We start from the raw sequence: 27,068 nt of genomic DNA, 5'->3' as shown, positions 1-27,068 counted from the left end.
TGCTCCATGCACATATGAGCAAGACTAACTAGATTCAATAGGTAATTAAAAAAAACATTTACATTTGGGAGGGTCATATCATTGGAGACATGAATGGAGATAGCAGGGGAAATGTGAGGTGAATATAATCATATTTCATTGTATGTGTGCATATAAATTCTCAAAAAATTAAGAAGTAGATTTCCATTTTTAAAAACTAGATTTTAAGCATTTAGCTGAACTTTCACATCATCTTTCTCTTTATTAAAATATATGTGTTTTATTCTGTTACTTGTTTTATGTTTGTGTGTTTGATGCATACAAATGTCATCTGTGATATATCCATGTGTGTGTGTGTGTGTCTGTGTCTGTGTGTGTCTGTGTATGTCTGTGTGTGTCTTTATGTCTCTGTGTGTGTCTGTGTCTCTGTGTGAGTCTGTGTGTGTGTGTCTCTGTGTGTCTCTGTGTGTGTGTCTCTGTGTGTCTCTGTCTGTGTGTGTCTGTGGGTGGGTGGGTCTTTGTGTCTGTGTGTATGTCTGTGTGTGTGGCTGTATATGTAAGTGTGTGTGTGTGTGTGTGTGTGTCTCTCTGTGTGTGTAGTGGGGGTCTGTGTGTGTGTCTGTGTCTCTGTGTGAGTCTGTGTGTGTGTCTCTGTGTGTGTCTCTGTCTGTGTGTGTAGGGGGAGTCTGTGTGAGTCTCTGAGTGTGTGTCTGTGTATGTGTGTCTATGTGTGTGTGTGTGTGTGTGTGTACATGCTCATGTGCACAGATCACCCCCCCACACACACTCTGTGCATGGAGATCACAGTGGTCATCTTTTACCATGAACGATAGCCTCTGAACTCTGGCTCTCATGATTGAGCAGCAAGTGCTCTTATCCACTGAGCTAACCCTGCATTCACCTAGAATTATATTTATAAACCTGCTCTTAGAATTATTTACTACTTGTTTTAAATGTTTGCTTTAGTAAACACATCCCTGATCTCTGGCCATGTCACTTCAGATCTGCAGGGGGTGTCGCAAAGTTCTTGGGTGTCCCCGAGCATTTGTCTGTGTCTGGTGGATTTTCTCTGGTCTGCTTTGTCGCATGAGGCAGGATCATCGCTTTGCTTAGACAGCTGAGTGTCTAGCACCCTGAATAAATGACATATAGGCTTATTATTATTGCTGTATGGTGGTAAAAATAGTCCTGTAGAAGCATCCATACCTTTATAACCTAACTTCCTCTCATCATCTATCAGTCACCGAGAAGGCAGGTATAAAACCAGTCAAAATTTACTTTAGAATTTCTCAGGCAGGGCTCACTGCCTCAAAACTGGTGGCTCAGGGGAAGCCCAGCCCGTGCTAAAGAACTTGTCGAGACAGAAGACAGAAGGCCTGTGAAATGCATATGAGGCCACAGATACTATCAGGCTTATGTTATGCTGGGGTAAAGTGGAGCACAGAGCGGGATGACCAGGTCCAGGGCTGGAGAATTTGAGAAAGGCAATGGTTCCTGGGGGCTCTTTCTGCTGCTTTGCTGTGAGAAAAGACTACTGGCCATAGAATGATGGCAGTGTTCAAAGTGCTGAAAACTGATCCACAGGCAAAATAACCGACAGCCATTTGTACATGTGTTTCAAATCTCCATCAACACCTCAAAAGAAAGAGGAGCACAGCTGGGGAGCACTGGCTTCAAAGACAGTAAGGGAAAGGCGTAGCCCAACGTTTCCATGCTGCCTTGGAAGCCCTCCACCCAATCCCAAAGCTTCAAAACAACCCAGCTTTGAATGAAATCTATCAGCCCAGCCCAGCCCAGCCCAGCCCAAAGCCATTTAAAGACCACAGTACTCGCCTGTCCTCCTGAGGCAGGAGTCTGTCATCCTGGTGCCTGGGAGTCTGAGGCAGGAGGATGGTGGGGTCTGAGCTACACAGACCCATCTAGTGAGACAATTTCTCAAAAAAGAAAACAAAGTAAAACAGAAGTTTTAAAAACTAAAAAACAAACAAACAAACAAACAAACGAAAACCCCAGAACCAAGCTGCATGAAAGAAGATAAATAGAACCACAGATGCCAGGCGAAATAGATTTATGAAAGAGATAATTGAAGAATGTAAATTAATTCCCTTAAGTGTCCTCAAGGAGGTAATTGAATTATATAGGAGAGTTGGAGGTCTGCAATGCTTTGTGTTATTTTTAATGAACCACAGGGTACTAAATATAAAATTAAGCAGAGTAAAATAAAACAGAGTAAGTTTAAGAGACAGAGCAATGAATTCAAAGACCACAAGTTGATTGAATCCTAGAAATGGCAGGAACTGAGGAAGGTTGGGGTGGGGGTGGGGGAAACACAAGAAAAAACGTGGAAGAACAGAGGGTCGAGAGAGGCACTGTCCTTGGTACAACGTGTGTTCTCAGCAGCAGAGGAAGAAAAGAGAGAGAGAGAGAGAGAGAGAGAGAGAGAGAGAGAGAGAGAGAGAGAGAGAGAAATTCCAAGGCAGTTTTTAAAACTGTAGTTGGCAACAAGAGTGTGGTTAAGCCAGTGCGAGCAATCAGCGGTCAAGGGTGCTGGCTGCTCTTCTAGAAGACCTGGGTTAGATTCCAAGCACCTACAGTTAGTCTGTAACTCCCATTCCAGGGCATCCAGTGACCTCTTCTGGCGACCCCAGGCATTGCATTCAGTTGATGCGCAGCCATATGAGGAGGGCAAGCCACTCCTACACATAAAAGAGCCGACTATCATAACAAACGTACACGAGACATTGTTGTTGAGACATTTGATCAAAGTGTACAGAGGAGTTTTGTGATTTTCAGGAGGAAAGAAACCTCCTATCGAGAGCAAGTTTCGTTAGCACGTCATCCCCTAATTTCTCGCAAGTGATGACAATGGAAAAAGAAAATAAGTACTTTCAAGTGTTGGATTTAAACAACTTCAAAGCTAGCTTTACAGCCTATGCAATTATTATTGGATTAAATAAAGATAGTTTCAAAACAGCAGACAGTTTTCCACACCAAGCTATGATTTACAAAGTCCCTGGAAACCATGCTGCAGGAGGAAGAGTGCCTGGGTAAGAATCAGCAGAATTATTGGTTCCACATAACTTGGCAAAAAGCAATGTTCTTTCAAAAATTAGAAACCATGCAAAAAGAGGAATCACCATTTCCAGAGGCCAGTCCACACTTGTGCTGGGTGGGGTTCCGGGTGGCAGGTCCAGGAAAGGACTCTACAGTGGGAGTGGTATAAACAACACTCTTTGCTCAAGAAATATTTTGCCCACGCCTTGATAAATTCATGCCGCTATATTTATAATTTAAATTATAATTTATATTATCAATAATAATGCATAAAATTATGTTTAATATATTTACTATGAATAACAATAATATATAATATATAATTTGATATATTATCATTTTATTATTTTGTGTTAAATTATATCATATTACTTTTATATTTTATTTTATATGTATATGTTATATATTAGTATATATTTATTTATGTGATTTATATATAACTAAATGATAAAATATATAATAATGTAATTTTAAATTATTTTAAATTCAATAAAAAATAACATAATTATATTATATATAATTATGTATAAATTATAAATAGTATATAAGTTATACTTATAATTTAATTTATAATTAAAGTGTATGTAAAAACATCTATCAGTGAAGCAGTGGTATTGCCTGAAAACTGAGGTAAAACAATAATTTGGAGACTAAAATAGACAGAAAAACTGAAAGTGCTGAGAAGGTAATGATTCTTGGGTGTATGCGTTCCACTTGAGCTAATGAGCAAACTCACACAGTCTCGGGTACTTGTAGCTAAAGAGTTCTCCTGTATGTTTCAAAAGCTATATTCATTTTAGAATAATCGCCATGGTATTGTCTAAGGCTGTTCCATCTACCCCACTCACAGGTATCAGGTACCTTACTCTCTTAAGTTAGCCAAGAACATGCAGGGGACATCACAAATGTTATCCTGCCGTAGAGACCTAGAGGGTGCACATAGTAGCTGGAGCTTTGGGTATGGAAATCCCAGATGGGATGCGGCATGTGACTGAGAAGGAAATTATCAATTAGCACTTGACATATAAATTAACAATTAAAGATTGTTCCAGGGAAGTTCACTTGGAGGCTGTCTTAGTCAGAGTTTCTATTCCTGCACAAACATCATGCCCAAGAAGCCATTTGGAGAGGAAAGGGTTTATTCAGCTTACACTTTCCCACATTGCTGTTCATCTCCAAAGGAAGTCAGGACTGGAACTCAAGCAGGTCAGGAAGCAGGAGCTGATGCACCAGCCATGGAGGGATGTGACTTACCCAGCTACTTCCCTTGGCTTGCTCAGCTTGCTTTCTTATAGAACCCAGGACCACCAGCCTAGGGATGACATCACCCACAATGGGCTGGGCCCTCCCTGCTTTGATCACTAATTGAGAAAATGCCTTACAGCTGGATCTCATGGTGGCTCCTTTTTCTGTGATAACTCCAGGTGGTGTCAAGTTGACACACAAAACCAGCCAGGACGGAGGCTAAGATATGAGGCTGTAGAAGTGAGTGCTTGCCCCTGTATCTTTAATGGCTGAATTAATTGAATGTTCACCTCTCATCTGTACTGCCGTGTCCATAATAGTGTGGTTCTTTCTCATTTGCACTCTGAAGGATTGCCTCACACTGGACCAATCTCTTACTAACACACTCTAAGTTTCCCATTGATGTCACTCCTGCACATTAGGAGCAGACTGCTGAATCAGAGCAGATCCTGTCGTCTCAACAAGCACGTGGAGCAGTAGGGGCTTGTCAGCTGGTGGGATGTCTGAGAGAGGATTGTGTAACTCACCCTCCTTCAAGCATCCTTAAAAATCACATTGAGATGCAGATTTGACCCAGAGCATCACATTTTAGATGCTCTACAGAGCTAGTCTCAATAACATTCTGGCTTTCCCGTACACCACAGAAGTGAGTCACCAGGGAGACATTCAAGGTAGCGTGAGGGCAGCCGCCTACCTCCATTCACACTGGAGATACTGAGATACTGAATGTTAAAACTGCAAACAGACATACCCCTTCTTCTGCATGCGCAACTTTACGTAACAGAGAGTAAACAAGCCCATACCATCGCCAAAGAGTTCTGGGGTTGATGAGTAAGAGCCTTCCGTTTACAAAGGGGTCGCAAAGCTCCTGCCTTTACCCCCACTGCTGAAGCAAAATGTCTGAGTTAGAAAACATTTCTTTTTTCCTTTTTACATGAGGAGTTTGTGACGACCAGTAGCAATATGGCTAACCTTGGTTACACCCGGAGCACTAGCCATTGCTGTACCTTGATGCCCAAGACATGACAAAAGATGAAGAAGCATTCAAAAGCAATCAAGAACTTTAGTTAATTTGATTAGTGGTCTATGATACTTGCTATAAGGTAAATAAGAATTGTCCTCAATGATTTTTTTTACTATCTTCTAAACAAAATTATTTGGAAAGCTTACCACTTTGACCATTTAAAATATATTCTTCAGAATTTACAATGATTTTGTAAGCAGTGTGTGCTCCAAATCAATATGGTTGTTATCATGTGTTCATAAGCACAAGGCTGTACACAGAATCTAAAAGTCATCTGTGGAAATGCATATGCAGCCCATGAAGAGAACATGAACATTTATGCAAAGCAGGCAGCATCTCTACACACAAAGCATTATTATGTAACATATGCATAATTTATTTTTCACATTCACACAAAAAAACAGAGAAGTAACGAAGACAGAGAAGAAAAGGAGACATGAGAGATACAGAAAAAGGGTAGTAAAATCGAACATACTCCATGTGGACTCATCCTTTCAAAAGAGAAGAGACATGCTGAACTGGTGAAAAATGGTCCCCGTGTATGATTCTACATGAGACTGACTCTGCATCCAAATACACACCCACATACCTGTTGTTAGAAATGGAGAGGAGTGCATAAGGATATTCAGGGGAAACAGAAACCAAAGCATCCTTACCTCAGCAACATCGACACGACACAAGAAACCAGAAGTTAGAAAAGGGTAATAGAAGGCATTCCACAATGGTGGAACTGCTGGCCTGGAAGATGTCATCACTGCAAATGTCCCTGCACACAATGACTCCACCGAAGCTCAACACTCGAGCAGACACTGGCCGACTTACAAATAAAAATAGCTCAACAGTAATAGTTGAAGACTTCAACAGCCTGCTTTCAATAATAAATAAAACTTAAGACAGCAGCTAACACAAAGCAAGAAGCTTTTTGGTGCATACAATAAGGAGCTAGACTTCAAGGAGTTATACAGAATTCGTTACCCAGTGAGGCCGATGTGGAGCACTCTCCCAAACCAGTCAAATTTCAGGCCGCAGAGCAAGTCTCAATTGTTTCAAAACGTTACAAAAAAAAAAATAAAAATGACCCCATGAAACACAGTGGCGTAGGACTTGAAATCAGTAACATAAGAAAAACTGAAGAGCGCCCCCTCCAACTTGTGGAAATTAAACAACCCATTTTTAAAAAATTCTCTTCAGAGAGTATATATAATACATACAATTGCAAATTTCCCCTTTCCCCTTTCTTCCTCCAAAGCCTTCCATATACCCCCCTTGCTTTCTATCACATTCACATCATCTTTTCATTTGTTTTTGTCATATGTGTGCATATATGTGTGTGAATGTAACATACAAAACATGACATTGTTATATGTAAGTCACGGATAGAAAAATTCAGAGTGGTTTTTCAGTTGTCAGTGACCAGAAGTATAAAATGCTAATATTAATGGTCCCTGCTGTTATATAACATGTAAAACTCTCCTTTTGTAGCTACATTGAAATCTGATGACATCAGACTTAATCTAAAAGATCATGTAAATGTAGCATACAGCTAACCTAATAAATCATGGTGAATCTGTCCCGTGCACACGTGTGTGTGTGTGTGTGTGTGTGTGTGTGTCAACGTAGCCACTTAAAACCCAGGCTCATCAGAAGACACATTTCTGTGTCTCTGAAATTGACTGTTTACTGGCAAGTGAGCTTAGAGGGCCAGATGGCCAAGGCCAAACAAGATCATTAGACAGTTCCTGTTAAAATTTTGGACAACAATTAACAGAAGCCAGCAGGACTTCCCTACTGCTGACCCCCTAAAGGGTGGATAAGCAGCGGCATATGTGTTTATTTATATCAGCAGGCCCTTTTAATTAACATGTCTGAGGTGTGCACACTCGCTGAGTTTATACAGTATATTGCAATCAGCTCTTTAAAGACCCAGTTATAAAACTTAACTGATGCTAAAGTTAGAGGAAGACAATGTCAAGATGTCTAGTGATGGCACGGAGAGATCGGGTCTACAGAATCCCTGTTACCCCTTTCTCTAACTCTGTGGGCTGCCAGCTGATAGCTCCTACCCAGCCTGGGCCAGTTCAAAACCGGACACTATCAGCACCAATGCAGAAATCAGCTGGAAGTCGTTAGACACAAGGTTAGTGTGTGCTGGCAGTGACTTACTGAGGATCCAGCAGCAAGGTTACTCCCTCACCGAAAAGATGGACAGTGTATATAATGCTTGGTCTACTTAGGGGAGCAACATATACTTTATTATGTGTATATCATACTTAAGATACATATATTATATGTATATTATATCTAATAACATATATTATTAATTATATTATATATTATATTTATTTGAGCTCAATTATAATAATGATGATGTTGTTGATGATGATGGTGGTGGTACTTCTCACTTGTTTTTACCTAGGATTTAGTCTTTAAATACCTGAAGTTTCTGATGCAGGAAGTAGCAGAAGGGAGTGAAACAATGTGGCTGTGTCCCAACCTGCATGACCTTGGCTCTGGGAGCTTCCAAGAGCATCATCAAGCCTTTCATCTGCAGGACTTCAGATGCAGAATCACAAACTGATGCTGATGCAAACGCAACGGGCACTAGTAAAGAAAACATTTATATATACTAATGCTCGTATTTATCTTGATTTATTTCAGAATATGTACATCATTTCATCACTTTATCTTGCATTTCTGAAAAGCATATCGGTGCCTGATCTTCATTCAATGCATCTTTCTTCTTTTAAAATGTTTGCTAATTCTTTGAAAAATTCATATGTTATATTCCGATCGTATTCACCCTTCTTCCCCAACTCCCCCAGCTCGATATCTCCTTCTGTACCCACTCAACTTTGGGTCTTCATTTTCTTTTAACCCATCAAGTACAATTTGTGCTGACGAAGTACTCTTGAATGTGGGGCTATCTACTGGAGTGTGGTTAAGCTATCAAGGGCTATGCATTTAGAGAGAACTAACTTCCCCTCTCCCCAAAGCTATCAGTTGTCAATAGCTCCCTGGTCAGGGGTGAGACTTTGTGCCTGTCTACACCCACTTCATGCTAGGATTTTGTCTGGCTTGAGCTTAGCCATATTTTATGTATGCCGTTATAGTCTCTATGAGTTCATAGGCAAACTCGCCCAGCTGTGTCTAGAGACTGTACTAAAAGTGCTTCTTTGTAATCATTCACTACCTCTGGCTCTTACCAACTTTCTGCTCTCTCCTCAGCAATGATCCCTGGAACCTGTCAGGACAGGATGTGATATAGACACCTCATTTAGACCTGAGCACTCCCTATTCTCGTATTATCTACACTTTGACCAGATGTGGGCCTCTGTGTTAATTACCGTCTGCTGCAAAACGAAGCCTGGCTGATGAGGGTCTAATGATGTCATTAGGAGCTGGTCAACTAAAATGCTCATTTAGCACAGTAAGGGAAGGAGGTGCTCTCCAAGGGCCATGTCCTGTCTAGCCTCGGGTTCTCGGCCCTGGTAACAGCGCCAGGAGTGGGCTCCATCTTCGATGACTTATCTTTGTATATCTTTGCAGAATAATCCAGAGGGTATGAAGAATAATAAAAGTTAAAGTAAGTATCCTTATTTTAGTTGTATTCATTGTGTGTGTGTGTGTGTGTGTGAGCTCACGTGCCCACATGCACATGCATGTGTGCAACAATGCATATGCGGAGGTCAGAGAACAGCTTACAGGAGTCAGTTTCTCTCCTTCTACCACGTGGGTCTCAGGGGTTGAACTCGGGTAGTGAGGTAAATATTTCTATCCACTAGGTAGCATTCCTCAATCTACCTAACATATCCTCATGTTATGATAACCCCCAGCCATAAAAGTATTTCATCTCTGCCTCATAGCTGTAATTTTACTACTGCTATGAATCATAATGTAAATATCTATGTTTTCTGATGGTCTTAGGGGAGCCATGTGACAAGGGGACGTGACCCTCAGGTTGAGAACTGCTGCATTAAACCATGCCATTGACCATCAGCCTTATTTTATAAAAGGGGAAAATGTGTCTAACAAACCCAGTGGCATGTCGGGAGATTCTGCCTAAGGCGCCAATTCCATCAGGGATGCTGTCCAGCCTTCTGTGGCTGCCTCCTGAGTCTTCTTTCATTGGCCATACCTCTGCAGGAGCCTGCAACCTCCCCATCTTCCAGACTCAGTACACACACTTTCTTGAAATAGTACTTATTTCTATATCCTTAAATCATAAAGATGCGCAGTGCTGATTTTAAAATGATCCAACAGTATGCCTAAAATATAAAGTTAGTCCACAAACACATTTGGTTAGACTATGTCATAAACAGTCTTTCTTGATCTCAGGGAGGGAATGCTTGCATGCTGAACCTACATTGTGTTCTTCAACCTGAGTGGAGCATTGTATGGCTGTCCTTCACAAGATAAAATATGGATAAAACCCCATTAGTTACATTCTTTTACCCCCCTCCTCCCTCCAACTCTTTTCACAACTCCATCTCCCCTCAAATTCATGAGCTTTCCTCTGCTTAGTGTGCTGCAGTTGCATTTGATTTATTTAATGCATTTGAGTCACTGTAGCTGTCTTCACACACACCAGAACAGGGAGTGCATTGGAGCTCATTACAGATGGTTGTGAGCCACCATGTGGTTGCTGGGAATTGAACTCAGTACTTCTGGAAGAGCAGTCAGGGAGTGCTCTTAACCATTGAGGCATCTCTCCAGCCTCCTTGTGGTTGCATTTGAAAGCTCAGGCTTTTCATCTTGCAGACTGACTGGGGAATGTCTCCATCACATCATGAAGCAAGAGGCCTACCCAAACAGCAAGCTACCAAATAGGAGAGAAACAAACAGACCATAAGCTCCAAGTGTTGTTGGGGTCTCCGTAATATGCCAGCAGAATGAGTTCACAGGCTCTATGTTCTGCCTTCCCATTTGAGCAATAGTCTAAAGCTGGTCTTGATGTAGCAAAGTTTGTGACCCAGATATTATGACCTACTCATATGTCCCACTTATCATAATCTCTCAACATTGGGTGGCCCAGAACTTGCTTTTGTGATCTAAGAATTAAGTATAGCAAAATACTATTATACTTTATATAATTGGTCCATATGCTAATGATGACATATTAAGATAATTCTACAGAGAACATATACTAAAGAGTTATCTGACATACCTTAAATGTATTTTAAATTTTTTTAAATAAATAAAACCAATTAATTTTAACTGAATAAATATTTAAATACATATTTAAGACAAATTTTCCTTGTGAAAGACAGATATAATCAGTAAATTGTGGTTTCTGAATGAAATCAAAGCTTTGCCAAATAGGTCTAAACTTGTTTTCTTGAAATTACTCAATTGTGCATGTGTATATTAAATATACTCATCTTGAAACCGATACATTATTTCCAGAATTTATCATTTTTGACAATTTGCTTCTTCCTTCCAGTGTTTATACTTGGTTTTCGAATTCACAAGCATCAAAGATGAAACAAAACCGAAATTTAGAAACTACTTCATGAAAGTCTCTTATAGTTTGTTTGCACTTTCAAATAGAACACTATTACAATGTAGTGTCTCTGGCGGTGCTTAACCTCCTTAGAGCATGCACCAGGTGTCGCCTTGAATTAATTCTTACCGTCCTTAGGCTTCTGAATGCTACCAGGTGTTTCCACTTCCTTTCACTTGCCGCTGTGTTTGGAATGAGCTTTGACTGTGTCAGCCAGGCCTGAAAATGGGGCTTTGCATGGGTTTGCTGAGACTTTTGGGGGGGCTGAGGTGGTTGAAAGAATGATTTTCTTTAAACTAACCACTTGTGGTTCAGAATCAAACTCACATACAAGAAGGCACAAAGGAGGATTTTGGATGACAGTGTATTTACATTTGGAAACATGTGGAAAGGAACCAAAGAACTCCAAGAGATCATCTTAAATGACTCAAACAGCAACCTACCAAGTAGGGCCCAACATCTTCACCAGGGCAATCATCAGTCTGATGAGGGGGATCGTTCCAGGTCCTCTCAGTTCAAAGCATCAGTGGTTCTCATCCTTAATCACACCACGCCAAGGAAAACATGCTTCATGCAAACTTTGCCCACTGGATTGAGGCATTGCACATCCAGTGCATGTTCACTGCTCTTCACCCAGGCAGAGTTTGGGGCTTGATTCCTGCATTTCATCCTGTTTCCTTGGAAATTAATATGTTCAAACAAAAGATGAAGGCAGGAAAAAGCAAGTACCAGCTTCCAGTCACTTCTGTTATTAGGGCTGATTGCTCTGAGCTTTAAATTGAAGTCACACCTTTTCCTTAGATTAATCCAGCGGAAGTCACAGACACAACAGCACATGGGACATATTGAGCACAGGGCCCCTCTCGTCTCAGTGATAGAACAGACCGCACATTACGGTCAGCCCTTCACTGCTTTTCATTTCGAATCTGGTGATTGCCAGCCGGACCATTAATCACAGAAGCATTTGAGCTAAAGAGAGGTGGCAATTTTGCTGACGATTGATTGCCCTTTGAATTTTAGCATTTCTTATGCTCAGGACTCTTGCAAAAATGGGGGGGGGTACTTTACTAGAATTTTGTGGCACAAAATACCCTTCTATTACTGTATGCAAAAAATAATGTATAAAATGAAATAATCATTTTGTTAATGAAGACAAAGCAAGATGTAGCTGAAGGCACACTCATCCAGGTGCTTTAAAGGACTGAAGCCACTGGCTTTGACTTTATAGATATGTCTTATTTACATCTCATTTTTAATCTCATCTGATGCTTGAACGCTGCCCAGATGCTGTTGCTGATAATACCGGCACAATGGCATCTAGCTTTAAGTGGAATTTATTCAAAACAAATTAGAAATGCACACTGACTTTGGCATGCATGATGATTGTGAAATGTTAGTGAAGACCCAGGTATCTGAGCTGCTTGACTATTGCTGGGAAGAGACACCAGGACCAAGGCAAATTAGAGAAGAGAGCACTTACTGTGGGTCCATAGTCTCAGAGAGTTAGATTCCAGGACATGCAAATCATGACAGCATGCAAGCAAGCATGGGACAGGAGCAGTAGCTGAGAGCTTACCTCTTCAATTCATAAGCCCATAAACTTTTGAAACCTCCAAGCCCATCCCTAGTGACAATATTTTCTTCAACAAAGCCACACCACCTAGTTCTTCCCAAACAGTCCCACCATCTTGTGGGGATCAAGTATTCAGACATATGAGCCTCTGGGAGCCACCCTCTTATAAATCACAATACCAACTATGGATCTACCCCATATACAGTCACCAAACCCAGACACGATTGTGGATGCTGGGAAGAGCTTGCTTGCAGGAGCCTGATATAGCTCTCTCCTGAGAGACTTTGCCAGAGCCTGACAAATACAGCGATGAATGCTCACAGCCAACCATTGGACTGAGCACAGGGTCTCCAATGGAGGAGCTAGAGAAAGGATCTAAAGAGCTGAAGGGGTTTGCAGCCCCATAGGAGGAGCAACAACATGAACCAACTAGACCACCCCCACCCCAGAGCTCTCAGAGACTAAACCACCAACCAAAGAGTGTACATGGAGGAACCCATGGCTCCAGCTGCATATGTAGCAGAGGATGGCCTTGTCAAGCATCAATGGGAGGAGAGTCCTGTGAAGGCTCGATGGCCCCATGTAGGGGAAGGCCAGGACAGGGAAGGGGTGAGTGGGTAGGTAGGGGAACACCCTCATAGAAGCAGGGGGAGGAGGAATGGGCTAGGGGGATTCTGGAGGGTGGAAACTGGGAAAGGGGATGACATTTGAAATGTAAATAAGAAAAATATCTAATAAAAAAAGAAAAAATAATAAATAAATCTATAGAAAAAATCAGATAATTTTGTGTACTAAAACCTTATCATCAAGTTATAAATTTACATGAAAGATTTAAGTCAGCTATTCGGGATTTAAGGCATGCTATTGCTGCCAGTGAGAAGCGGTTTTAGAAATATGACTATAGGGGAATAGAAGTAAAGTTGTTAAAGAACGTGTCTGTTGTGATTTAAGTTATGTCTTTGACAAAGAAAAGACATGCTGAACTCTCAACTCTTATATCCTCAAACTGTCGCCTTCTTTGGGAAGCGTCTTACAAATATGAGCCACACTAACATGAATTCAGGATGGAAATGAGCCCTTAAGCCCCTGTGCCTGGAAGCACAGAAGAGAGCGATCCGAGAAGACAGGAAGCTGCCCATGGGGACCCGGGGATGGAGTGATAGGCCTACAAGCCAAGCAATGCCCTAGATAGCCAGCGGCCACCTGAGCAGCACTGAACCTGGCCACAGGAACTCTCTGTCTCTCTGTCTCTCTCTCTCTCTCTCTCTCTCTCTGTCTCTCTCTCTCTCTCTCTCTCTCATGGCTGTTGATTTCATCTTTCTAATTAGTGCCCTGATATGTGCAATGGAGTCGTATTGATGACATGATAAAAATGAACCCAACCATAGGTCATTCTCTGACAGTTGTTTAGAAAATGGCATTTTTTTTGTTGTGGATTGTATGTATCTCACTAATTCAATGGAACATAATCTTTAAAAGGTAGACGTGATCAAGAATAGAAAGCTTACGTGTGAAGTTTGCACCTAAAGTATGTGAATTGAGCAAGTCAGGAGGAATACAGTGACCAGAGCTGAGGAGGTGGGGGCTGCTTGCTGCAGAATGAGGCCCACTGAGCTGGCTCTACAGGAGAAGGACACAGAAAAGATGCATAGCCTGGATGTCTGGATGTCCATCTGCTTCAGCTACCTTGTGACATGCCAAAGTTCCTACCCTAGGGTCTACCAGGTGCTACCTTCTATGCTTCAGCCATGGCAAAATTAAATATATATTTGCAATAGGAATTGCTGCTCTAAGCAAGTAGAAGAAGGAAGAAATATAATGTCATGTAGTTGACTGGCTCTATTATTTTACAAAAGTGAAAATAAATCAACATGATTGTGTGTGTCTTTAAATGAAGCTCTGTTAAACACCATTTTGAACAGAGCTGCTCTCTACTAAAGAGGCTAAGCCACCGTGCATTCACAGAAAGACTATGAAAGAGAATTGATTAATCCACCGCTGAGCTGAGGCCCCTGCTTCACTTGAGAAATGGATTGTGTCTGATGACACATGTTATCTCATGGGTGGGGAAGGCTGATCCAATCAACATGCTGTTATTATACACATATAAATTATATATAATCTCTCTCTCTGCATGAAGAGACACACACAGAGAGAAAGAAACACACAAAGACAATAACAGCAAAGGATGGGGAAGGGCGACAAAGATGAGGAAAGAGAGTTATTTAAAATGAAGCTGAAAGAGCGACAACCTTGACTTAGGAAGTGCACATCTTCTGAGCATGTGCTATCCACTTATGGTTCAGTCATGGTCTTCCCGGGAATGAGCAGTGGTTCAGTCTCAGTAGAAAGCAGCCTATCCTTTCCGGAGGGTGTTTACCACAGCATCATTTATAGATTTCATTTCAGAAAAGAAAAAACATGGTTATCCTACCAGGCCCTCTTCCGTCTCCTGCTTCTCTGCTCATGCGCCTCAACTAAAGGTGAATTAGCCTCCAGCAAGGAGCCGACAGAGAACTGCTCTTCCCTTCTCTGCCTTCAAGCTGACAGGTGCACATCATATCTGCCAAGGCTGCCAAGACAAACCTGTGTGTGTGTGTGTGTGTGTGTGTGTGTGTGTGTGTGTGTGCCCAGCAGTGATGTCTGTGCTGTGTTGTCTTACTCAGTAAGAACCTGGAGATCCGCAAAGACTAAACCAAAGGCGTGCACGAGGCTTTGCTTTTCTAAGCAAGTAGAGGAAGGAAGATAATGTCATGGAGTTAACTGGCTCCATTATTTTACAAAAGTGAAAGTAAAACAGGATGATTTTGTGTGTGTGTGCGCGCGCTCGTGCACATGCGTGCATGTGGTGTGTTTGGAAAAGGTATGTTTGAGACCACAACAAGGCTGGTAAGCACATGATATCACAGAGAAAGAATGTGATAATACAAAAGAATTTTCATGAGCTTAAGCCTGATAATACTCCACCATAAAGAAGTGGAAGTTGACACAAAGTCCTACAGCTAACCAAGAAGCTCTTTGTAGTTGATACCTGTTGGTATAACATTGAAAACTCAATGTTCTCCACTGGAATGACACAGGGTGTATCAAGCCCTCCAAGGCAGGCCCCATACCAGGGGTAAGTCTTCCAGAACACAATGGACTCTGTGTTTTCTGTATGCTTCTTGTTTTGTTTCTTTTTGATAGTTTTTGTATTACTGAGGGGTTTTGTTCATTTTTATTTTTATTTTATAAGAGAGGTGATACATAGGTTGATAGAGAAGTAATGATGATCTCAGGAGTTGGAAGAAAGAAAAGAGTATGATCAAAATATACTATATGAAAAAACATCTGCTAATATCGGTAAGTGGGAAAAAAAGAATCTGATGTATACATGTGCAGGTGTCCACATGCATGTGAACACACATGCACATGCACACACACGCACCCAAACACAAATGAAAACACACACATGTATGACCAAAGTATCTGGGTGTCTCATTTCATATCTGCAAAGAATTCGGTACTTGGAATAAAATAGTGATTCTCAGTTAGACATTTACACAAAATCCTTGGCTCCCTTGGACACAATCAAAAGGCGCATCTGCTTTTGCTCATCTAGATGAACAGGCCAGAGGAGGAAAGATTTCCACAGAGGACATCAACTAAGGCAGAATGAGTCTGGGAAGGGCCACCTTCCTCCTGACAGGATTTCTTTCAGTTCTGCCTGTCTAATTTGCAGGACTCGGTGCAAAAATGAAAATATGGGCTCCCCGCTAAGATGTTATTAATCATGTCAAGATGGCAGCAGAGTGTTAAACCAAGTCTGGCCCATCTGGGTCTGGTCTGGTGGGACTGCAGGACCTGTGCTCAGAGCTAGCACTGCCTGCATGGTATCACAGGACCACATTCTGTTTCCTTACACAGCCCTGAATGTTTATTTAGCACCGATCTGTGCTACTTCTGACAGGGAGACTGCTCGCTCTCTGCTTCCACATCCATGGTCTTTCTAGCAAAAGGCAGACCAAATGCTCTCTCTTTTCTGTTTTGTCTACGATGCACAGCCAACATTCTTTATAGGTATACAGACTTACTACACCAAATTTGTAACTGAGAATTACCAAAGGAGCATTTAAGTTATAGACAAAAACATAATAATTACTATTCTCAGATGAAAATGTTAGCACTGATATATCCAGTAGTAATTCAAAATTGACTTTATAACAAACCCCATTTTTTTTATTGACATCACTATTGTGATGGTTTGAATATGCTTGGCGCAGGGAATGGCACTATTAGAAGGTGTGGCCCTGTTGGAGTAGGTGTGGCCTTGTTGGAGTAGGTGTGTCACTGTGGGTGTGGGCATTAAGACCCTCAACCTAGCTGCCTGGAAGCTAGTATTCTGCAAGCAGCCATCAGATAAAGATGAAGAACTCTCAGCTCCTCCTACACTATGCCTGCCTGGATGCTGCCATGTTCCTCCCTTGACGATAATGGACTGAACCTCTGAGCATGTAAGCCAGACCCAATAAATGTTGTCCTCATAAGAGTTGCCTTGGTCATGGTGTCTGTTCACAACAGTAAAACCCTTACTAATACAACCATGAACTGAGGATTGCCAAATAGAAAAGTGATCTCGCCATTTCTCCAATTATTAATACTAGGGTTATACTGGGGAAGTAAGGTTATGAAGATCACAGGAAGTTACAAACTATATGTATTGCAATCAATCACCCTGTACAGACAGATAAGCAGACCCTGCCCTGGCAGTCAGTCATGTTTGATCTATTAGCCTCTGTTGGAGAGAGGGGAAAAAAAAACAATTAATGCCCATATTAATAAATCTGACAGATGTATACTACTTTCCTGAGGAACATTTGATATGCCAAGAAATTTACCTGTTACAGAGGTATACTTCAGTTATTTTACCACATGAGAAAGCTAGCATGGAAAACAGGCCCAGAGTGTCTCACGTGTCTGCTGAAAGCTCGGCTGTCCATTCACAGCAAACTGAACCAGGAGTCCACATTTGACAACACTGGAGCTGTGGGCTTCATGCTCTCTGATGTGTGGCTTTTCCAGCTTAGCATCCTCATTCACAATGGAGGACCTCAGTTCTTTGTTCTCATAAATGACTTGTTCTGTGTTGTATATTATTTTGGCCCTGTTTGCTACAGGGTTAATGTACTTTCCCACTTTGGAATATTGCTAGAAACGTACTATGAATATTCATGTGTACAAATTAATGTGGGCATAATTTTGTTCCTCATAATATTTTTTATTAAATAACCCACAGGGTCTAGCTTATACTATCCATAACCACATGAGAGTGGAGCCATCCACTGGTGTAAGATCAACCTTCAAGGGACTGTCACATATTTAAAAAACCTTACCCACCCCCAACAAGTCAGTACTACCTCAGCTGAGGGTGAACCTCTTGAGTCCTCCCCACTTAGGGCTGGAACATTGGCCTGCTTGATCTGGTTTTGAGGAGACGTCTAAGAGTGGGATTTTGGGATCCTACAGTGTGTTGTTGCTGTTCTTGTTTACCTTTGTGAGCAACTTGCCCAACTGTTTTCTAAAGAAGATACGCCATGTGACCTGTCCCAGAAACACGTGCGTGAAGCATTGCTCCACCGTGGTCTTACCAACATTTGTTTCAGAATGTGTAGTTAGTTACAACATCTCTGTAGGTGTGAAGTGGTTTCTCATTGTGTGTTTAATTTCCTTTTCCAAATGATTAATGACGCCAAATACTGTCTCTTGGGTATGCTAGCCAGAGGCGCAAAGCCTTGTGTGCGTTTGTCTTTACCGTTCCCTGTTTTCTTTCTTTCTTTTTAATAGATTTATGGAGCTGTGAGTGTTCTTTGTAATTCTCTATCGGATTGCTGCCATGCAGGGGTTTCTTCCATCTAATGTACATCTTATTTACTGAATGCTAGCCTTTTGTTATGTGAATTTTGAACATTGGTGGGTTTATCATCCTTCTTGGACGAACTGTACCTTTGACATCCTGTCTGAGAGACTGTTGCCTAACATGAAGGCTGAAAATTACCCTCCTGTGTTCTCTTCCACAGGTGGCCGTTTCAGAGACCTCACAGAAGTCTCTGCTTTGAGTGAATTTCGTGGGTGGTGCAAGGTGTGGTCTGATGTTGCATATGGTATCTGTTCGTCCCAGCACCATCTGGCGAACAGACTCTCCTTCCCCCAGTGATTATTTTTGGCCCCTTTGTCAGAAATAAAATGACTATAAATATAAATATGTATTTCTGGACCCAGAGTTCTGTCCCATTTGTCCATATGTCTGTGTGTACTGACTCGACAGCCGAGGACTCAGATGAAGAGGTTGTAAGTGGAAGTCCCCTGGCTTTGTCTGTTCCCAGGTTTCTTTGGTTCTTTTGATTTAAACTTGTTTGTTATTTTCCATGGACTGAAAGTCTGTGGAATTTTGCTATGGACTGAATTGAAATTACAAATCAAATTGGGGAAAATTGCCCTCTCTGAGTCTAGAAACACAGGAGTACAGCCTGTTTGTTTATTTATGTCTTCTTTGATTCCTACCAGGAGTTTTGTGGCCTGTTTCTTTCAGACGTACGTGAGCATTTTTCTCATGCTGGTGAGTGGGTCTTTATTCTTACTCTCCTCTTTGGATTCCATGCTTATAATCACACCTTAAGCTTGTTTTGTATTTGAGAGAATGGGATGACAAAGGGCGGCTCGCTATGTGTGGAAGAGAGTAGGAAATACCTCAGGAAGAGCAAATTCACTGCTCAAGTGAATTCGTGTGTCCTGTAGAACTGTCTCTCGATAGTAAATCAGAAAACCAAGCCTCTCCCTTTATTGTTTTACTTTCCTGAGCATTAAATCCCAACGTGGGGATGTAGCAAGGATGCCTGACCCACCACGGGGTCTATGTGCCGCAAGCACAGGTCCACTGTGCTTTGCATATGGTGTCCAAGAGGAGCAGCGCCATCTGCAGATCACATTGCAGGATACATGGGGTTGGGGGGGGGTGCAGCCCAGGCAGGGAGCCTTATCAGTCCCAGAGTCTCCTCTGCATAGGCAGAGGCAGAGCCAAGCAGACCTCCCACAAGCCCTGAGTGGTACCCGAGATGGTTGCCTCTTCTCTATTTCCATTTTTCTCAACTCCTCTATCCTTCCCTCATCCCCATCCTTCTCTCTTTCCCTTTCCTCCCTCTAATCTTTTTCTCCTGCCTTTCCTTTCTCTCCACCCATTTTTCCCCTCTCCCTCCTGCCCACTTTCTTCCTTCCCTTCCTTCTTCACCTGCTTTCCTCCCTCCCTCTCCCAGTTCCATTTCTTCATTCAACTCCTCTCTCCTCACTGTAGAGCCTTCCTTTGCTCCTTTCCTCCCTCCCTCCCTCCCTCCTTGTCTTCCTTCTTTGCTTTCTTCTCTTCTTTCTCCACTTGCTCCTCTCTCTCCTTCCCTCCCTCTCTCCCTCCTTCTCTTCTCTCTTTCCCCCCTCTCTCTCTGTCTCTCTGTCTCTCTCTCTTCCTCCTCTTCCCCTCCTCCTCCTTCCTACTTAACTCCACGACTCTGCTAAGTCCCATATAGAGTTCTCTGCCTACAGTAGCTCCTCCTGAACATCTTCTTAAACTTTGAGATGCTAAATTTACCGTCTCCCATTTTCATCTAATTTGAGGGCAGTGTTACAATAGTTCTTATACTAGTTACTTCTTAAGAACGGGTATATGGTATTTTGTTGTTGTTGTTTTCTTTTGTTTTCTCGGGTTCCAAAATTATGTACCATATGAAAAGAAACTCAAGCAGGAAAAGGACTCAAACTTCCTCAGTTCACACAGCATGAAGAGGGTGACTGAATGGCTGTCGCTCTGACCGTTTCAAGGTCCCTGTCACTCCTTTCAGAATGGCCATCACCAAGAAAACAGCTAAAACAAGCGCTCTGCAGATGAGGCCCACGGGAGCCTTACATGCTGCTGGCACTGTAAACCATCCAGTCACCGTGGAAACTGGTGTGAAGGCTCCCTAGGAAATTAAAAACAGTTCTGCCATGTGACTGAGCCTCACGGCATCTCAGGATTTACCCAAAAGATTCCAAATCATCATGTTGCAGACACTTGAATGCCAGTCCTTTTAAGTTATAATTTATCTCTACTCTTGAGAATTCCCTATGTGCATAGAGATGAAATCCTATGCAGCACCTATTTACCTCCAGTAACTCCCATCATGTGCCCCTTCCAGTTTCATATCCTGCTTATTTTATGTTTTGATTATGCGCTAAGTCTAATTACCATTTCCTGTATGTGAACTGATGTACGGTCATCCTACGGAACATGGAACGTCCACATCCTTAAACAACTGTTCCGCAGCAGCCTCACATGCCAAAGGCTGAGGAGACAGGCCCAATATATGCCAGAAATGTGGCTACGATGGTCTTGTACTGAAGTAGATGTGGGTTCATGATCGTACCATGTCAGTCAGAAGACTATAGTCCACAGCCCTCTGCCCCATCATCTAGCTCTTAAATTCCTCCCACGCAGCCTTCTGAGAGGTTCCCTGAGCCTTACAAAAAAGTGATAGAACTGCCCCACCCAAGGCCGAGCACTTGGCCCCTTATCTTCAGCACTCTGGCCAGCTGGTGAGTGCCCTGACTGATGCCTGTTGCAAACAAGCTGCTTCCTCCAGGACTTAGAGCAGCCGGCATCTGTGGGTGGGTATAAACACAAATATCAGGAAGACAACTTGTCAATACAGTCATTTAGCAAAATAAATAATAGGTGCAAGTTCTAGCTCAGAGCCCATGACCTCGGCAGCCGTGAGCTTTTGGGCAGGATTATACTACCAGGTATAAGATTCTCTCCAGTGGAACAAGCCTTGAATCCATTCAGACAGTGGTGAGTCAGGCCATACCAGTCACGTCATTATTGTACCAGTGGGCACATCTTGACCGTCAGGCTGGTATTGCAGCATGCAGATTCAACTGCTGGGTGAGATCACTGCTGTCCTTTCTAACCCTGCATCCTGCATATCGTAAGATCTAGCCAGCAGGAAGGGAGTTTCCAGATCAGTTTGAGGTTGAGTTCAGTGGCCTGCAGTTAACAAATGAAGTGTCTTCAGCTAAGGGGTCTTATCATGTGGCTGTGGTGGACAATGAAGGGTATAGTCTGTGTTATTTAGGAGACCTCTGGGGCCTCCTGAGCAACAAAACGCATATCCATGTTCACTGCGGCACTATGCAAGATAGCTAAATTCTGCCATCAGCCTAGGTGTCTATCCACAGAGGAAAGGAGGGAAGAAAAGGTGATGTTTTTGTATAATAGATTTTTCACCAGCCACAAAGAAGGAAATTATGTTGTTTGCAGGGGAAATTGATGTGACTAAAGATGATCGCATCAAGTGAATTAAGTCGGTCTTAGGAAGACAAATATGTTTTCTCTCATCTGCAGCTCCTAGACAATATAGATTTCTAAAGTCGTGTGTGTGTGTGTGTGTGTGTGTGTGCGTGTGTGTTAGTAACCGAGGAGCAAAGAAGACTGAGGAAAGGAGAGAGAGAAAAACAGGAGAGCTGTGAGGTGGGGGAGTGTGCAAAAGTGTGTTAAGTGCTTACATGTGTACTCTTAGATGATGCCATACAACAATAAACAACTGAATAAACAAACAAATGTAAGCTCTATCGAACAAAATCCCCCAAGTACCAGGAATTCAATCAGCCCAATGTTGTAAATAAAGAGTGAAAAATACACCTGTAAAAAGCCAAATTGACAGGGGCGGTTAAGCAACTTGAACATGAAATTCTTCAGCACAGCCATCCCCCTACCCCTACCCCAGCCTAAGGTAGGCAAGCAGGGCAATTTGAAAATACAGTCTAGAAAATATTCTCTTTATTTTTTTTTTTTTACCTATTCACTTTGCACCACACTCATTGTCTCCCTCCCAGTCACCCCCTCCCACAATCTTCCCCCCATTTCCCTCCCCTTCTCCTCTGAGCTGGTGGAGCCCCTTGGGTATCCCCCAACCTTGCCACTTCAAGTCTCTGGGAGGCTAGGCACTTCCTCTCCCACCGAGGCCAGACAAGGAAGCCCAGCTAAAACATATTCCGCATATAAGCAACAGCCTTTGGGATCGCGCCCACTCCAGAGAGCCACATGAAGACCAAGTTTCTGTGAAATCAGAGGTCATCATAGCCATGCCTGGGTCTCTCATATCCTGGGACTGTGGAAGGCACGTGTGGGGCCTCTTCCCTAGACTCACAGATGAGGAATCGTAGCAATAGCAAGGGGCCCCAGAAATGCTCTGCTGGGAACAAGAGATTTCTGTTGATTTTCAAACTCTATTGCTATATATATTTCCCCAGAGATCATATGAGTTTTGTAAACAATTCTGGGTGTAGCATTTTTGTTAAAATGTTAAAGTCAAATTTGAAGAGAAGGCAATGACAACACCACCAAACGATTTTCATGGAGTGGAGCTTGCCTTGTTTTTATGAAGATTCGGGTAGCGTTTCGAATGCCAGCAATATAAATCGCCACCAACATCCAAAATGCTAACATTGATCTGGGATGCAGTCTAGGTCTGATTGTACGACAGCCAGTTTCTAGAAACAGCAATATCCAAAGAAATATTCTTTACCTGATGTCTATCTATGTTCCTGCGTGATATATTTTGATACCATAATAGACATGGACTTAATATGTGCCTCGACATGAAACCCCTTAGCTCGTGTCCTGCTTAATGGTGAAATGCTTGGTGCCTGTTCCTGGTGAGAAATAAAACAAAAGATGGCGTTGTCGTTTATTAATGGTCTAGCTGAGGCAGGGAGCAATAAAGTACTTATAAGGAACATTCACAGGCGAGGACTGCATGGCTTGAGCATGTATTGCATGTTTGAAAAGAACAGACTGGGTCTAGAGAGATGGCTCAGAGGATAACCGCACAGGCTGCTCTTCCGGAGGACCTGGGCTCAGTTCTCATGTGGTGGTTCATAACCATCTGTAACTCTAATTCAGGTGATGCAGCGCCCTCTTCTGGCCTCCTTTTGCTCGGCTGACTCTCACGTGCTGCACAGACACACATGTAGGCAAAATACCCACACATATAAAGTAAAATTAAGATAATTTCTAAAATTGAGATTAGAAATAAAAGTTACACGCATTTTCTAGGTGGGGAGAAACTGGGAGGAGTAGAAGAAGGGGAAATCACAAGCAGGATATGTTATATGAAAAGGAAAAACTATTTTCAATTTAAAAAATCTCCCTTTAATAAAGCCTTTATTTTTTTCAAGAAGATGATTTATTCATTGAATAAAATGCTAAATTATTATTGCCAAATTATTCTCAATAACAAATTTCTCATTTACAAATCACCTTTTATATCATAAAGATACACATCTTTATAAATTGTTTCAATAAAGCTGAAAGGATGAGCATAAAAATAATAAAAGTAACATTGTGAAATCATGAAATGTAGAATGTTTCTGGAATAATAATCTACAAATGTATCTCTAACTGCCCCACTTGGGGATCCACCCCATAAACAACCACCAAACCCAGTCACTAGGCAGATGCCAATAAGAGCCTGCTGACAGGAGCCTGATATAGCTGTCTCCTGCGAGGCTCTGCCAGTGCCTGGCAAACACAGAAGTGAATGCTCACAGTCATCCATTGGATGGATCACAAGGTCCCCAATGAAGGAGTTAGAGAAATACCCAGGGAGCTGAAGGTGTCTGAAGCCCCATAGGAGGAACATCAATATGAACTAACCACTACCCCCAGAGCTCCTTGGAACTATACCACCAATCAAAGAAAACACATGGTGGAACTTGTGGCTCTAGCTATATATGTAGCAGAGGATGGCCTAGTCGGTCATCAATGGGAGGAGAGGCCCTTGGTCCTGTGAAGGTTCTATGGTCCAGTATAGGAGAATGCCAAGACCAGGAATGGGAGTGGGTGGGTTGGGGAGCAGGGGGAGGGGGAGATAGGGGATTTTTGGAGGGAAAACTAGGAAAGGGGATATCATTTGAAATGTAAATAAAGAAAATATCTAATTTTTAAAAAAGAAAAAAAGAAAAAAAAACAAATGTATCTCTAGGTAAACTAGAAAATGAAAAAAAAAACAAGAGGAATTCTTAGGTTCTGAAGAATAAAGCTAAATGATTTTTCTATAGAGTCTTGTAAAATAGGAAGTCTACTAGAACAGAAAAATCTCATTTTTCAACAGGAAATATTATCGTGTACATAGCTATCTTTAGAGCATTTTAGGAGTTAGGCTGACCCCATATCTCTGAATGAAGTGTGCAAAGGTTTCTAGTCCTTTGAAAGACTACTTTGAAATTTCCGGTTGTTCTACAAGAGCAGGCCCATCCAGAACAATGTTTACCTGGGCCCGTCTTCGCGAGCACCCAGCAATCCATGCGTGTATATGGACAGCGCTCCAGACGGAAGCTGATCCTGTTTTTATTCATGTAATGCTGCTGTCATGTACAATGCATGCGGTCTGAGATAACGAATTCTTCCACCCAGATTTCAAAGAAAGGCTCTGGAGACCAGGCATTTTATGGGAGGGTCGGGATTCCGGCATGCAGGAAGCCATGCAATGAGGAAAAGCCCAGCGAGGACCTTCAAGGTGACGGAGATGCCAGGAACCAGGAAACTGGACTGTCTGTTGAGGAGAACGGTAAGAGCGATACCAAGTCAAAGAAGAGTCACATGGGCAAAAAAAAGAAGCCTGCGTGATGGAGCTGCCCAAGCCCTTTGAAGCTTTCCTCATACCACAGATGCCCTCACTTCCAACCTAGGTTATTTGAAGTTCACAAATGCAGGACTCTAGTCTCATTGTGGCCCTATCCTTCCGTGTCTGTCCCCTTTGCTCTTTTTTTTTTTTGTAGAAATGAGAATGTTTTCTCCATCATGGTACATGAACTATGTAAAAAGTTATTTATTTCATTTTTTTATTTTTACAGTTAACTACAATTAACAATTGCCTTGAGCCTTGGAAGAGATGTTGAGTTTTGACGTGAGTTTTGACTTTAGACAAATTTGAGTTTAAACAAATTTGAAACTGTTAAGATCCTGTGACTCTTGGAGAGGAGATAAATACATTTTGCATGCTGAGGTGGGCATGAGCCTTTGATCAATAGCTAGGATCCTGTGTTTTGAACATAGAAAGTCTCCCACAGGCTCACAGTGTTACCTTTCGAAGGTGTGGGGACTTTAGGGGGACAGACCTACTTAAGGATGTCGATCACTAAGAGTTTTGGGAGCTTTTTCTTATCCTGGTCCCTTCCTTACTCTATGATACCTACTTTGAAAGCCTCATCTTCGTGTTCCTATCACTATATTTAGCCTCACCACAGGCCTCGACTTTATGGGACTAAGGGCTGCTAGTTGAAATCTCCAAGATGAATACATCTTTATTCCTCTTAAGCTGGAACATCAGGTACTCTGATCACAGTGTTAATACTTAGCCATTTTTGAGTCAACTGGGTGCTGGCTTGAGAGTAGACTCTGAGCTGGGAAAGTTTCTGCATCTCCACATGAAATGCCATTTATTCCAATGAGGACAAAGTGCTACCTCCTACAAGAGGCAAATGACTTTCCCTTCTGGCCATGGCGGATGTGAGTCAGGATTCCCTCTGCTCGTGGCACAGGAAACCTTACCTTCAGAACAGTCCTGCTGGAGGTGAGTTACAAGTGGGGTCTATGAGCAGTTCTTTCTGCTACTGAAGATTTGAACTTTGCCCCAGTTGAACAAACACTGGTAAGTTAGAGACAGAAGCTTGACCAAGAACTCCTGACATTCTCTTAACCGCCTCCTGGGGAACCACTGACCGCTGAAGGATGAGAGAAAAGAGAGTCATTGCTTTCAGTTTAGAATCCACACCTGTGGTCACATAGATGGCCCTGGATAACCTCAGTGGGTCACAAAATAGAATATAGACTTGAAAGTGGGTAGTGAATGGCCAGAGGTGACAGAAGTAAAATAGAGGTAAGAGAGGATGGGAATAAGAATTATCAAAGGAACATGTACTTATATGGAATTGCCTGATAACATTAATTAATATAAAACAATAGGATATAATGCAAAACAAATAAATGTAACCATTTATGTGAAGAATTATTTTCATTTTTGAGAGAATGAAGCATTAGATACATCCAAAGCCAGATTTTATAGCCAAACACATGCCTTGCTACTTAATTTAATAGAAAGATTAAATTGACAAAGTTAAAAAAAAATAAATGTTCTGTAACACTTTTTTTTTAAAAAAAAAACTACTTTTTCTAAAATGGATACAATAATAGATATCTTAAAAGTCATGTTTTATAAAATAAATATTCCTGGAGACAATGTTTTAAGCCCCATATTGTGAACACAGGGTAAATTTCCAGAGTGAGTATTTTGAGGTGTTAAAAGTTTTCTTGTCAAAACTTGATGGAGTTTAACTAAGCATGTTAATACATTGCCCTGAAACAGTACCCTCACCCAAAGCTAGTTTATGAAAATTATTAAGTTCATTTGTATGTCTCGTGAGTAGAATTGATATGTTTCTCTATGTTGTTCATGGGAAATGACTAAATATAGTTATGAACAATAGACTGAGCCCGAAATATTAAGTGGGAAGACTATGTTAATAAGTGAGGGAAGAAAGGCCAGCACTGAGTGATCTTCATACATGACTGGAGACTGTCACACAGCATTCAGAGAATCAGGACCCTATGTAAGGTGAGCAGATTTATT

This window comes from Mus caroli, unplaced genomic scaffold, assembly GCF_978045245.1.
Source record: "Mus caroli unplaced genomic scaffold, Mus_caroli_1 scaffold_10, whole genome shotgun sequence".
Lineage (NCBI taxonomy): Eukaryota > Metazoa > Chordata > Mammalia > Rodentia > Muridae > Mus > Mus caroli.
This window is presented reverse-complemented; position numbering follows the sequence as displayed.